Source organism: Nerophis ophidion, linkage group LG12 (assembly GCF_033978795.1).
Source record: "Nerophis ophidion isolate RoL-2023_Sa linkage group LG12, RoL_Noph_v1.0, whole genome shotgun sequence".
In the NCBI taxonomy this organism is placed as follows: Eukaryota; Metazoa; Chordata; class Actinopteri; order Syngnathiformes; family Syngnathidae; genus Nerophis; species Nerophis ophidion.
The window spans coordinates 16,603,753-16,617,169 of NC_084622.1; positions in this window are offsets into that span (position 1 = coordinate 16,603,753).

Consider the following 13,417-nt stretch of genomic DNA (forward strand, 5'->3'; position numbering starts at 1 on the left):
AACACACACACACACACACACACACACACACACACACACACACACATACTGGTTATCATTTGGAATGGGGACCAAGTTTTTGATCATCACTTGTACACGACTACTGAGGACCATTTAAAAAAAAATAAAATAGAAAAAGTTCAAATTAAATTAAATTACCATTAAATTAAATTAAATTAAAGGTTTCCCCTTAGGGGACCTGTTTTTTGGTGGCCCATACCGTCAGAGGTACCCTAAAGGTGACTGTGTAAACAGAGCGATGTCCCCACTAAGTAACCATTGCCAGAACACACACACACACACACACACACATACACGCACACACACACACACACCACGGATTATTTTCAAAGACCGGCTTTCCACTTGTGCCTGATAAATACAGTAAAAATAAGTACATGAAAAATACAACTCACTATAACGCTGAATTTGTCAGGCTTGTCCCTTAAAGTTTGGTTTTCTTTTAGTTTTTCCTCTGTGTATGTCTTTGTTTCCTGTCAGCGCTTTTATTTTGGTAATTTCCTGCTTTTCTCCCTGAGCACTGTTTCCCCTCACCTGCGGCTGATTGGCACCTGGCCACACCTGGTGTCAATCAGCCCGTTCTTATTTAAACCTGCTTTGTCCTCCATTCAGTGCTGGATTATTGTCGTGTCGATGTCACCACTACCTGTCAATGTCATTGTTAATTATCGTTGTAGCTGTGTCTACTTATGTTCACTCTGCTCATGCCATAGTTCCTTCGTGTCACAGTAAGTGTTTTTGTTCATAGCCAAGTTTGTTGTCCGCCTTGTGCGCGCCTTTTGTTAGTACCCTTTTGTTTGTTCTTGTTTTAGTGTTTAAATTAAATCATGTTTTCTTACTCAATGCCTGCCAACTTCTCTGCATCTTGGGGTTCGTCACAAACTCAACCTGACAGAATTAGTGGGAGCCCGGGACTTGTTTCTTTGGGATGAGATGCAGATGAAAATCAGCCTTTGGCTACAATCTGTCACATGTATATTTTATATGTTCATTTATGTGCATTGTATCATGTCACAAAGTTGTAAAACAATATAACAAATGGAAAATTCCAATGAGTAGTTTTATTGTACATCTACAAACAAGCTTATTGGTCTGACAGACGAAAGTTAAGTCTAAGAAAATGTGGTCGTTTATAAATTACCGTATTTCCTTGAATTGCCGCCGGGTATATAGTATGCGCCTGCCTGGAATTACTGCCGGGTCAAACTCGTTTCGCAAAATAATTAGCGCATGCTTAGCATTACCGCCGGCTCAGAATTAACGCCGGGTCAATCTCGTTTCACAAAATATTATTTTTATTAGCGCATGTCTACATTTACCACCGGGTCAAACTCTTTTCGCAAAATAATTAGCAGATGCCTAAAATTTCCGCCTGGTCAAACTTGTCACGTCACGAGTGACACTTCACCTGTCATCATTTTCAAAATGGAGGAGGCTGATTTCATTAATTTCAAATCTCATAAAGGGAAGAAGATTAAGAGCTATTCAGTAGGATTTAAGGTCCAAGCTATTGAATATGCTAAAAAGAACAGTAAGCAGCTATGTTTTATTAATATACCATAGCTGCGTGTGTCAAATATGAGTCATTAAATGACTCCCGCCTCCTGGTGGTAGAGGGCGCTAGTGATCCTTCTTGCGACTACTCGGCTGCAGAAGAAGTGACAACAAGCAGCAAGAGTGAGCAGCGATCGTTTATTTTTTCCTCTCGGTTGCACTTTTAACATGGAGGATTACATATCTAAAATAAAACAGTTTTCTAAACTGGACTTTCAACCGAAGCAGGAGGTAATAAAGGAAGATCAGCTTTTACCCAAGAGCCATAGTAGCATTAAATAGGCACTGAGTGAGCACAATGCGTCCATAATGTCCTCATGTGTCATGTCTTTTTATTTTTTTTCGGACTATAATTTGCAATAATGTTATATGTATGTTTGTATATATATTAATATATATGCATGTGTGTGGATATATATAAATATATATAGATACATCTCTTATTTCTATCTTTTTTTACTATTTATATTATCAAATTGTATATGAACCTTACGGGATCTGCTCCAATTTAGTTGTTCTTTGACCCCGTTCACTGCGATAATGACAATAAAACTCTATTCTATACCATCTCCATCGAGACAAAGAGGCTTTTAAAACTGAAGAAAGATAAGGAAGACTTTTATAAACAAGTTATCGATGCTTTTGATCAGAAAGGAGCTGCGCATGGACTTAATTTATAAGTAAAGGTAAGACCATAATAAAGTTTTTTTTTTTAATTAAATGTGCTTTTCATGATGGTATCCTTACATCACACTCAAATTTATTAGCGCAAGCCTAAATTTACCGCAAGCCTTTGGTAAGCGCCGGTGTGAGAAGAGGTTTTAAAATAATCAGCGCGTGCTTGCCTTTACCGCATGCGCCCTGGTAAAAAATGTGTCACGGACCGGTACCAGTTGGGGATTACTGCTTTGGTCCCCATACCGTCAGAAGTCCCCTAAAGGTGACTGTGTAAACCAGGGGTCGGGAACCTTTTTGGCTGAGAGAGCCCTGAAAGCCAAATATTTAAAAAATGTATTTCCGTGAGCGCCATATCATATTTTTTAACACTGAATACAACTAAATGTGTGCATTTTTAAGTAAGACCAACATTTTTTGAGTATAATAAGTCTCTTATTCTTTTTAATAACATTGTTATTCTGAAGCTAACCAATAATAAATCAAATGTCATGTCTGTTGATCATGTTTTTGTTTGGCCATGTGCTGTTTGTCCTTTGGACTCTTTAAGTTCCTGTTTTTTTCCACTCCCTTGTCTTGTTTCCTTGGTTACTCATTTTGTCCACCTGTCTCTGGTGGACAAAATGCCTGCTCACCTGCTTCCCGAGCACTAATCAGAGGCAGTATTTAAGCTCGTCTTTGCCAGTCAGTCGCCCTGGCGTCAATGTGATCTTTTCTTGCTCTGTGCTGACTTGTTTCATGCCTTGCCATAGTTTCGTGCTTCATGTCATGCCAACTAAGTTTTGTTTGATTTATGTTCATAGTCTGTTTATGCCTTAGCTTTGTTCCTTAGCCCAAGTTGTGCCTCCGCTGTGAGCGATTTTTGTTTGTATCTTTTTTTAGTTTAAATTAAATCATGTTTTTACCTAAATGCCATATCCCGAGTAGTCCGTCTGCCTTCCTGGGAGAACGACCCCGCAGTAAGCTGCAACCCCCCCCTTCCATCGTGACATAAAATACTTATTACCATTAATCATTAATGCGACTTCTTGAAAAGGTGCGGTAGAAAACGGATGGATGGAATTAAATGCATGAGAATGTTTTGTATTTTGCACGTTATTTTTAGCACTGTGATTACCAGCGAAATTAAGCAATGTCAGCTAAGATTTATCAGAGAGCCAGATGCAGTCATCAAAAGAGCCACATCTGGCTTTAGAGCCATCGGTTCCCTACCATTGTGTAAACAGAGCGATGTCCCAATTAGGTCAGCCTTTCCAGAACACACACACACACACACACACAAACACACACACACACACACACACACACACACACACACACACGCACACACACACGCACACAAATCCAATGCATTTACAGACGTTTAGGCACTCAAGCGGTATTTGTCACTTTGTGTCAAAAAAGTCATCACGGGGATAAAAAGGAAAAATTGCCTGAGCGCTCCATGAGGCCGTGCGGCGACGCAGGGTCATTTACAATCCAATATCCTATTCAGAGGCGTGCATCTTTCACCACGCTGTGCCCTTCACACTTGTCATAGCAGCGCCATAAACAGCATCCATAACACTTGAGGCCGCTGAGGGATGGGCTGGAGCGTATGCAGAGGAGCCATAAGGCTCCCAAATAGATGTTTTTTTTATTTTTTTAACTAGGCCTCTCGTCGCCGCGCTCTGCGTTTCTCAGCAGGAATTACAGTTTGCAGCAAACGGCCCTATAATGAATGAATAATGCAGTGTTTAGCGAGAGGCTCCTCTTATTTGTAAAGGAAATCTTTACGGCCGTGTAATTAATCATAATTAAGAAGATTCTGACAAGAGCGGAGGGAGCCGGCGGACTCCAAATCCCCACCGAGGGCGGCAGGAAGCGATGAGAAGAGGCGGCTAATGAGATCCATTTCCAGTCGCTCTTGTTATGATCTTTGCTTTCTTTTGTGCCAAGGCTCATCATTTGGAGGAGGAGGAGGAGGAGGGAGGGGGGGTTACAAGGAGGAGGAGAGAGGACCAGCACCTCCTTGTTTCTATAGGATCTATTATATTGTAGCTCACAAGGCTAAGTACCATTTAATTTAGTCGCCCTCACATATTTATCTTCAGCAGGTGATTTATGAGGTTAAAATTTTAGCACTGTAAAAATGCAAGGTAACTCTTTGCCGTGCACAATGAACACAAAACCGTTCTTAGGATTCATCGTGTCTTTGAATTAGTCGTACAAATGACATGTGCGTGCAGTGTAACAACTGATGTGTTTTTCAACCACTGTGCCGCGGCACACTAGTACAGTGGTTCTCAACCTTTTTTCAGTCATGTACCCCCTGTGAATTTTTTTTTAATTCAAGTACCCCCTAATCAGAGCAAAGCATTTTTGGTTGAAAAAAAGAGATAAAGAAGTAGAATACAGCACTATGTCATCATTTTCTGATTTATTAAATTGTATAACAGTGCAAAATATTGCTCATTTGTAGTGGTCTTTCTTGAACTATTTGGAAAAAAAGATATACAAATAACTAAAAACTTGTTGATAAATAAACAAGTGATTCAATTATAAATAAAGATTTCTACACATAGAAGTAATCATCAACTTAAAGTGCCCTCTTTGGGGATTGTAATAGAGATCCATCTGGATTCATCAATGTAGTTCTAAACATTTCTTCACAAAAAAAAAAAAGAAATCTTTAACATCAATATTTATGGAACATGTCCACAAAAAAATCTGTCAACACTGAATATTGCATTGCTGTATTTTTTTTTCACAGTTTATAAAATTACATTCATATTTTGTTGAAGTATTATTCAATGAATATATTTATAAAGGATTTTTGAATTGTTGCTATTTTTAGAATATTTTCAAAAAATCTCACGTACCCCTTGGCATACCTTCAGGTACCCCCCAGGGGTACACGTACCCCCATTTGAGAACCACTGCACTAGTGTGCCGTGAGATATTGTCTGGTGTGCCGTGGGAGATTATGCATTATCACCTAATTGGTCCAAAAAATATTTTTATGCAAATCAAATCAAATGTCTCATGGTATTCAGGCAAATACCATGCCGTTGCTTAGTGTCTGTGCTGTGTAGAACTCGGCAGGTGTCAAAACGTGGACTTTGGGGTTTGGATTGTTTTTCCAAGGCAAAGGAAAGTTGGCACGAGCAAGACGTGAGTGTAAGTACATATTTATTTGTAACACTATAACTAAAAAAAAAGGCAAACAAAAGGCGCGCACAATGGCGGAGAACAAACTTGACTAATGGAAACAAAAACTAGCACAAAGGCATGACTATGGACAAAAGACCAAAACTCAATAACTGTGACATAAAAATATTTTTTTTTTTTTAAACTTACGTGGTATGGAGAAAATGATTAAACAAGCATGGTGTCATGATCCGCTACCCGGATCACATGTTTTGTGGAGTTTTGAGTTGGTTTGTCCACTTCCTGGTTTGTTCTGTCACCATGGTTGCCAATATGTTTCACCTGATCCTTGTTATTGACGCACACCTGTTGTAATTGGAGTTTCATTTTTTAACGTTTTCTGCTGGTGGTGTGCCTGCGTATTTTTTTATGAAAAAAATGTGCCTCGCCTCAAAAAATGTTGAAAAACACTGCACTAGTGTGCCGTGGGAGATGATCTAATTTTACCTATTTGGGGTAAAAATGATTTTTTGCAAATTATGTGTTGTTGAGTGCCTGTGCTGCCTAGAGCTGGGCAGAGTAACCGTGTAATACTCTTCCATATCAGTAGGTGGCAGCAGGTAGCTAATTGCTTTGTAGATGTCGGAAACAGCCGGAGGCAGTGGGAAGGTAAAAAAAGTGTCTAATGCTTGAACCAAAAATAAACAAAAGGTGAGTGCCCCCTAAGAAAAGGCATTGGAGCTTAGGGAAGGCTATGCAGAACGAAAGTAAAACTGAACTAGCTACAAAGTAAAGAAAAACAGAATTCTGGACGACAGCAAAGACTTACTGTGGAGCACAGACGGCGTCCACAATGTACATCCGAACATGACATGTCAGTCAACAATGTCCCCCCAAAGTTTTAAATGATTGATTGAAACTTTCATTAGTAGATTGCACAGTACAGTACATATTCCGTACAATTGACCACTAAATGGTAACACCCCAATAAGTTTTTCAGCTTGTTTAAGTTGGGGTCCACGTTAATCAATTCATGGTAAAGAAGAAGGATAAAAACAACTGAAATATTCTCGAATGCTAAAACATAGTAGATGCGGGAAATATCGCTGAAAGGAAGACATGAAACTGCTACAGGAAAACACCAAAAAAAAAGAGAAAAAAACACCAAAATAGGAGCGCAAGACAACAACCAAAACACTACACACAGGAAAATAGCAAATAAGTCCAAATAAGTCAGGGTGTGATGTGACAGGTGGTGACAGTACACCTACTTTGAGACAAGAGCTATAGTGATGCATGCTTGGTTATGCTTTAAAGTCATATCCAACAATTGCGACAACCACTTTTTACTGTCAACTGAGTTTCGTTTTTTTAATGATTTCTGCCGGTGGTGTGCCTCTGGATATTTTGTGTCAGGTTGAGTTTGTGACGAACCCCAAGATGCAGAGTAGGCGGCAGGCATTGTGCAAGAAAACATAATCTAATGTCCAAATATATAGAAATAAACAAGAAACACAAACCAGAAACTGGGAGGACAAATTGGAAACAGGGAACAGGGATCCAGCAAACAGGAACTAGGAACACACAAAATCGACACGACCAGTAGGAACAACAAGTAGAAATGACATCGACAGGTATTAGCGACAACAATCCAGGACTGACTGGAGGAGAAAGCAGGTCTAAATAGTGGCTGGCTGATTGACACCAGGTGTGGCCAGGTGCCAATCAACCACAGCTGAGGGGACACAGCACTCAGGGAGACAAACAGGAAACAGAACCAGAATAAGAGTGCTGACAGGAACTAAAGACAGGAAACAAAGACAAATGCAGAGGAAAAACTAAGACAAAGTCAAACTGTCAGGGACAAGCCTGACACTTTCAACGCAAAAAATGTGCCTTGGCTCAAAAAAGGTTGAAAAATACTGGATTACAGTCCTTTCTGGACTATTGAGCGCATCTACACTGTAAAATGCACCAGGATTTCACAGCATTTTTTTCATAGTAAAATACCCGTAGTGACAAATGACTGTAAAATTTAAAATATTTCAATTTTTACTGCAATTAACTGTTATTTCACAGTCAAATACTGTAATCATAGTCCTGTGTAATATCAAAACAAATTACCATATTTTTCGAACTATTAGGCGCACCTTGAATCCTTTAATTTTCTCAAAAATCAACATTGCGGCTTATAACTGGGTGTACCTAATGAATTTCACAGCATTTAACAGTACATTTTCACAATAAAACACTGTAGTCAAACTTTACAGTAACGTTACAACAAATGACTGTAAAATTGATGATATTTCTATTTTTACCGCAAATACCAAGTAGTTACAGGATCATACATTGGTCATATTCAAAGTCCTCATGTATCCAGGGCCGTTTTTACTGACTTTATAAACATAATATAAATTTTTAATAAAACAAAAAAAAGATTTTGCGATGCTAAAAAAAATTGATGTAATCATAGTAGTATTGACTAGATACGCTATTGTACTTGGTATCATTACAGTGGATGTCAGGTGTAGATCCACCCATGGCGTTTGTTTACATTGTGACGCCTGTGAGCTACGGTGTGTAGTGAAGCATGTTTAGCTATTCCTCGTCCTCCAGTGATAAATGGGTTGTACTTGTATAGCGCTTTTCTACCTTCAAGGTACTCAAAGCGCTTTGACACTACTTCCACATTTACCCATTCACACACACATTCACACACTGATGGAGGGAGCTGCCATGCAAGGCGCCAACCAGGACCCATCAGGAGCAAGGGTGAAGTGTCTTGCTCAGGACACAACGGACGTGACGAAATTGGTACTAGGTGGGAATTGAACCAGGGACCCTCGGGTTGTGCACGGCCACTCTCCCACTGCGCCACGCCGTCCCGTGATAATGAAACTTGTCGGAAACTTACTTTATTTGTCGCCATGGAGGCAAGGATTAGTAATTTAGAAGTAGCTAATGTCCTAAAGCACCTCTTCCTGAGAGCGTTTCAAAGTTATAAGTTCACCTTTATCTTTACTTTTTAGGCCAAAATGCGTCCGTTCTCCCGTTTCTGTCTACACACTGTGTCTGCTTATAAGTACTCTGTGTTTGTGTGCTGCCGAACATGCTCCTCTGCTGGTAAAACCAGCAACGTCACGACCAGTACTTTTTAGATGCGGTATAGTACAGAATATGATTCAATAGTATAGAGGTACTATACTAGCACAACCCTAGTTTGTATTATTATTAGGGGTGGGCAAATTAATGCGTTAATTACGAGTTAACTCATCAATCTATTAACGTCGACAATTATTTTATCGCACATTTGCGTATGTTGTTTACATGCTTTTATTTTGTTAATGCCTTTTCTTAACAAGATGGCGTCGCGCGAACATTTGACAAAAATACCGGACAATTCTGCAAATTTCATGGCTGGCTTACAGCGTGGTCACTCCGGGATCACTTACGACCACCAGACAATTCTGGATGTGGATAGATCGGGCCGTTTTTTTTTCCCCCTGGCTCATAACGTCACAATATAGTGCCATGTATATGCGTTCAGTTTATTAAAGCACCAAGCAAACAATCGGAAAATTCCCATCATATCAATTCCTAGATATGGTCAAAATTATTTTAAGTGCACTACGCAGAATAAACACAACATTATTAATATTGCTACTACGGATAATTTAATAAAAAAAATCCCTAAAACAGCCCACTACCTATAATATAGGTTTTTTAAACATAAAATCCCTGATAAAAAAAAATGTTTCTGCTGTTACCTCAGAAATTGCCTGTTCAGAGGTTATGATTGTGGCTCAGAGATTTGTATGTAGATTATATTTATTTTCCATAACAAACAGGATAACTTAAATACCCTGGCAGTGGCAATAAGCTTAAATGTTTGTATTTACATTTTTTGAGTTGATTTTCATAAAATATGCTATTTAACTGCTACTGTTTAACAAGGACTGATTTAAATTGTGTTTGCACAACAAATGTTTTGGCGCTTTTGTTCATGTGGGAGAATATTCCAATAAAGGTGCACTACACACTACTTTTGAATTCATTATTGGGCTTTGCGTATACAATGCAGTTAATCACGATTAATCGGAGAAATAGTGCGATTAACTCAGATTAAAATTTTTAATCGTTGCCCAGCCCTAATTATTATATAAACTACATACAATAATGATCTGTTGTGTTGATTCAGGCAACTGAAGCTTGACTTCCATGTTGTTTTTCTACATGCAAACGACTTGTTGGAACTTCTCCCCGTCTCCACTTACGCCGCTTTAGAGAGAAGCGCTGACAGAGGTCGGTGACCCAAACATAGAGGAAAGTTTGTGGCTGAATTGTCGACCTGTTAGCTCTGTCATGTGTTTGATTAAAGTCCTGCGACTCTTTTGAAGTCCTGGGCGAATGTTTATAGATGAAGAGTCACCGAGAGTAAGTAACTACCACAGAGGACACTAAGGTCACGTCCTCGGTATTTTTTTAAAGTGACAGAAAGAAAATCATAGAACTGACTGTGAATAGATTAGAATAGATTAGATAGTACTTTATTTATTCCGTCAGGAGAGTTCCTTCAGGAAAATTTAAATTTTCAGCACAATCCCTTTCAAGATCAGACAAACATTACAGGGAGACAGAACAGGATCGCTGACGGGTCTGCCGGCTTCCAGCGCCCCTTACAAAAAAGATATGGGTAAACAAGGGGGGGGGGGGGGGGGAGGACAAAAAAATATATAAGATTAAAATAAAATAAAAAAAAATCGGTCTTAGCCTGGGCCCTGGAGAGGGGGTGCAGACTGAGGCCAAGGGAAAAAAACAACAACTCATAGCCATAGAACACATCCCTCTTACATGTGTGTAAGAGGGAAACATCAAAGAACACAGAGGACATTAAAGACATTAAAGCAGCAGATACAACCAGACACTTCTACATACAGCTATGAATAAAAAGTAAAAGAAACATATCCACTGTGGTGGCCTCTGCGGTGTTCCACGCCATCGTCCGCAGGGGTGGAGGGAGCATGGCCAGAGACAGGAGCAGGCCCAACAAAGCAACCAAGACAGCCGACTCCACTCTCGGCCAGTGTCCAGTCCGAATGGATGAGTGAGGATACGTCCAAGGTGACTGAGGTGTCCGACACCTGCTCACCCAGCCAAGACACCGCGAAGCATCTCCGTCCTGGAGCTCAGTGCTAGCTCCGCAGCCCTGTCCCTCATCCGCATCTCCTCCAGTCCCTCCAAACCGACTCCGTTGTGGCAGACACCCAGCAGCTGGTCTCCATGGCCCAAAGGCTCCCGGGAGGCAGATCCAGAAGTCCACAAAAAAGGCACCACAGAGGTCACGAAAGTGCCACCCCTTGTCACACAGTTCCAAAGGGTCCCGGACCAAAATGCAGGAAAATATAATAACACATGAAAACATATACTTTGTGTAGGACATGACCATGCGGTATAGCTCGGTTGGTAGAGCGGCCGTGCCAACAACTTGAGGGTTGCAGGTTCGATCCCCGCTTCCGCCATCCTAGTCAATGCTGTTGTGTCCTTGGGCAAGACATTTTACCCACCTGCTCCCAGTGCCACCCACACTGGTTTAAATGTAACTTAGATATTGGGTTTCACTATGTAAAGTACTTTGAGTCACTTGAGGAAAAAGCGCTATATAAATATAATTCACTTCACTAGAGCAGGGGTGTCCAAACATTTTGACTCGGGGGCCGCTTTGGGCTAAACAAATGTCGTTGAGGGCCAAAAGTCGACCTCTATGTAGAGTAACTATATACATTATTTATATATACATGTATACAGTATATATTAGGGTTTTACGGTATACCGGTATTAGTATAGTACCGCGATACTAATGAATCATATTCGGTACTATACCGCCTCTAAAAAGTACTGGTCATTTTCTCATCACCCTTTGGAATAGATGGGTGTAATTTTTTAATTTTTTTTTATGGTGATTGGACTTTTTTTTTTTTCAATAATATCCACAAAGTTCAGTGACCTTGTCTGTTTACATTTTTTATTGGGTGGATTTTTTATATTATTATTATTTTATTTTTTTCACCATGACTAGGCAAGGTTATTTGCATAAATAGATGCTGCACATTTGCATAAATAGATGCTGCACATTCCAAGCATAAAATGTCATTGACCAGGAAAAACTAATTTTGTCCACGAGTTTGAGTGAAAATTTATTTAAAGTGTTATACATTTGAACTTAATGCAATCTCCCTGCGGGCAAAATTTCTTATTAAAATCATTAGATCTCGCGGGCCGATTTGAAGATGTCAGCAGGCCGCATTTGGCCCGAGGGCCGCACTTTGGACACCCCTGTGGTAGAGCATCCTCAATACACACTACAGTTGTGATCAAAATTATTCAACCCCCACACAATTTTGGTGTTTTAGCAAATTGGACATTTATTCCGTATTTTGTTTATAGTCATATCAAATAAAGATGCATTAAATAGACAAATGCAACTTGAATTACAACATTATATTTTGTAACATACCAGACAGAGTCATTTCTCTTAATATCTCATTGACAAAATGATTCAATCCCTTAAAGATCATAACTCTTAAGAACAGAATTTGAATAAGGTCTTTTCAATCAGGTGTTGAAAACACCTGTAGATGTGATTAGAACCATAACGAGCAACAATTAACTGATTGAAAAAGACTGTGACGCTCAGCTTCTTGTAGATGGTCAATGGTGTATTTGCAACATGGTGAAGTCCAGGGAGTGGTCAAAGAAGTAGAGAGGAGTGAAATGAAGTGAATTGAATTATATTTATATAGCGCTTTTTCTCTAGTGACTCAAAGCGCTTTACATAGTGAAACCCAATATCTAAGTTACATTCAAACCAGTGTGGGCGGCACTGGGAGCAGGTGGGTAAAGTGTCTTGCCCAAGGACACAACGGCAGTGACCAGGTTGGCAGAAGTGGGAATTGAACCTGCAACCCTAAAGTTGCTGGCAAGGCCTCTCTACCAACCGAGCTAAACCACCTCGTACCAGAGGTAATTTCTCTTCATAAGAAAGGATATGGATATAAGAAAATAGCAAAAACATTACACATTTCAAGAGACACGGAAGCATAATTCGAAAGTTTAAATTGTGAAAGTATTTGGCAACCCATCCAAATGATGAGAATCAGGCGTCCTAATTACTTGGCCTGGTGTATCAAATCAAGCACTCAGATGTGGAGACTGATTCTACAAACATTTGTGAAAAGAATGGGCCGCTTTCAGTGATTTCCAGCGTGGAACTGTCATAGGATGCCACCTGTGCAACAAATACTGTCGTGGAATTCCCTCGCTTCTAAATATTCCAAAGTCAACTTTATTATAAGAAAAGTGAAGAATTTGGGAACAACAGCAACTCAGCCACCAAGTGGTAGGCCACGTAAACTGACAGAAAGTCAGCATAGTGCAAATACGTTCTGCACAGTCAGTTGATACAGAGCTCCAAACTTCATGTGACCTTCCAAATTGTATACATTTTGTAAATGCAAAGTTCTAACTGTAAAACGGACAGTCTTCTTAAAACAATGTATATAATTAATAATGAAATCCAGAGGAAAATTCATACTTTATTCACTGTTACAAGCAGCCCTCTGATGGCAGCCATGTGGCCCTCAATGAAAACCACTTTGACCTGCCTGGTTCAAGGTAACAACACGGTGCTGGCACACCTCTGATTTGAAACTTTTTTTTAAAGTTCACCAAAGTCTGACCTACAAACCCCAATTCCATATTGTGTTAGATGTAAATATAAACAGAATACAATGATTTGCAAATCCTTTTCAACCCATATTCAGTTGAATATGCTACAAAGACAACATATTTGATGTTCAAACTCATAAACCTTTTTTTTTTTGCAAATAATCATTTACTTTAGAATTTGATGCCAGCAACACGTGACAAAAAAGTTGGGAAAGGTGGCAATAAATACTGATGAAGTTGAGGAATGCTCATCAAACACTTATTTGGAACATCCCACAGGTGTGCAGCCTAATTGGGAACAGGTGGGTGCCAT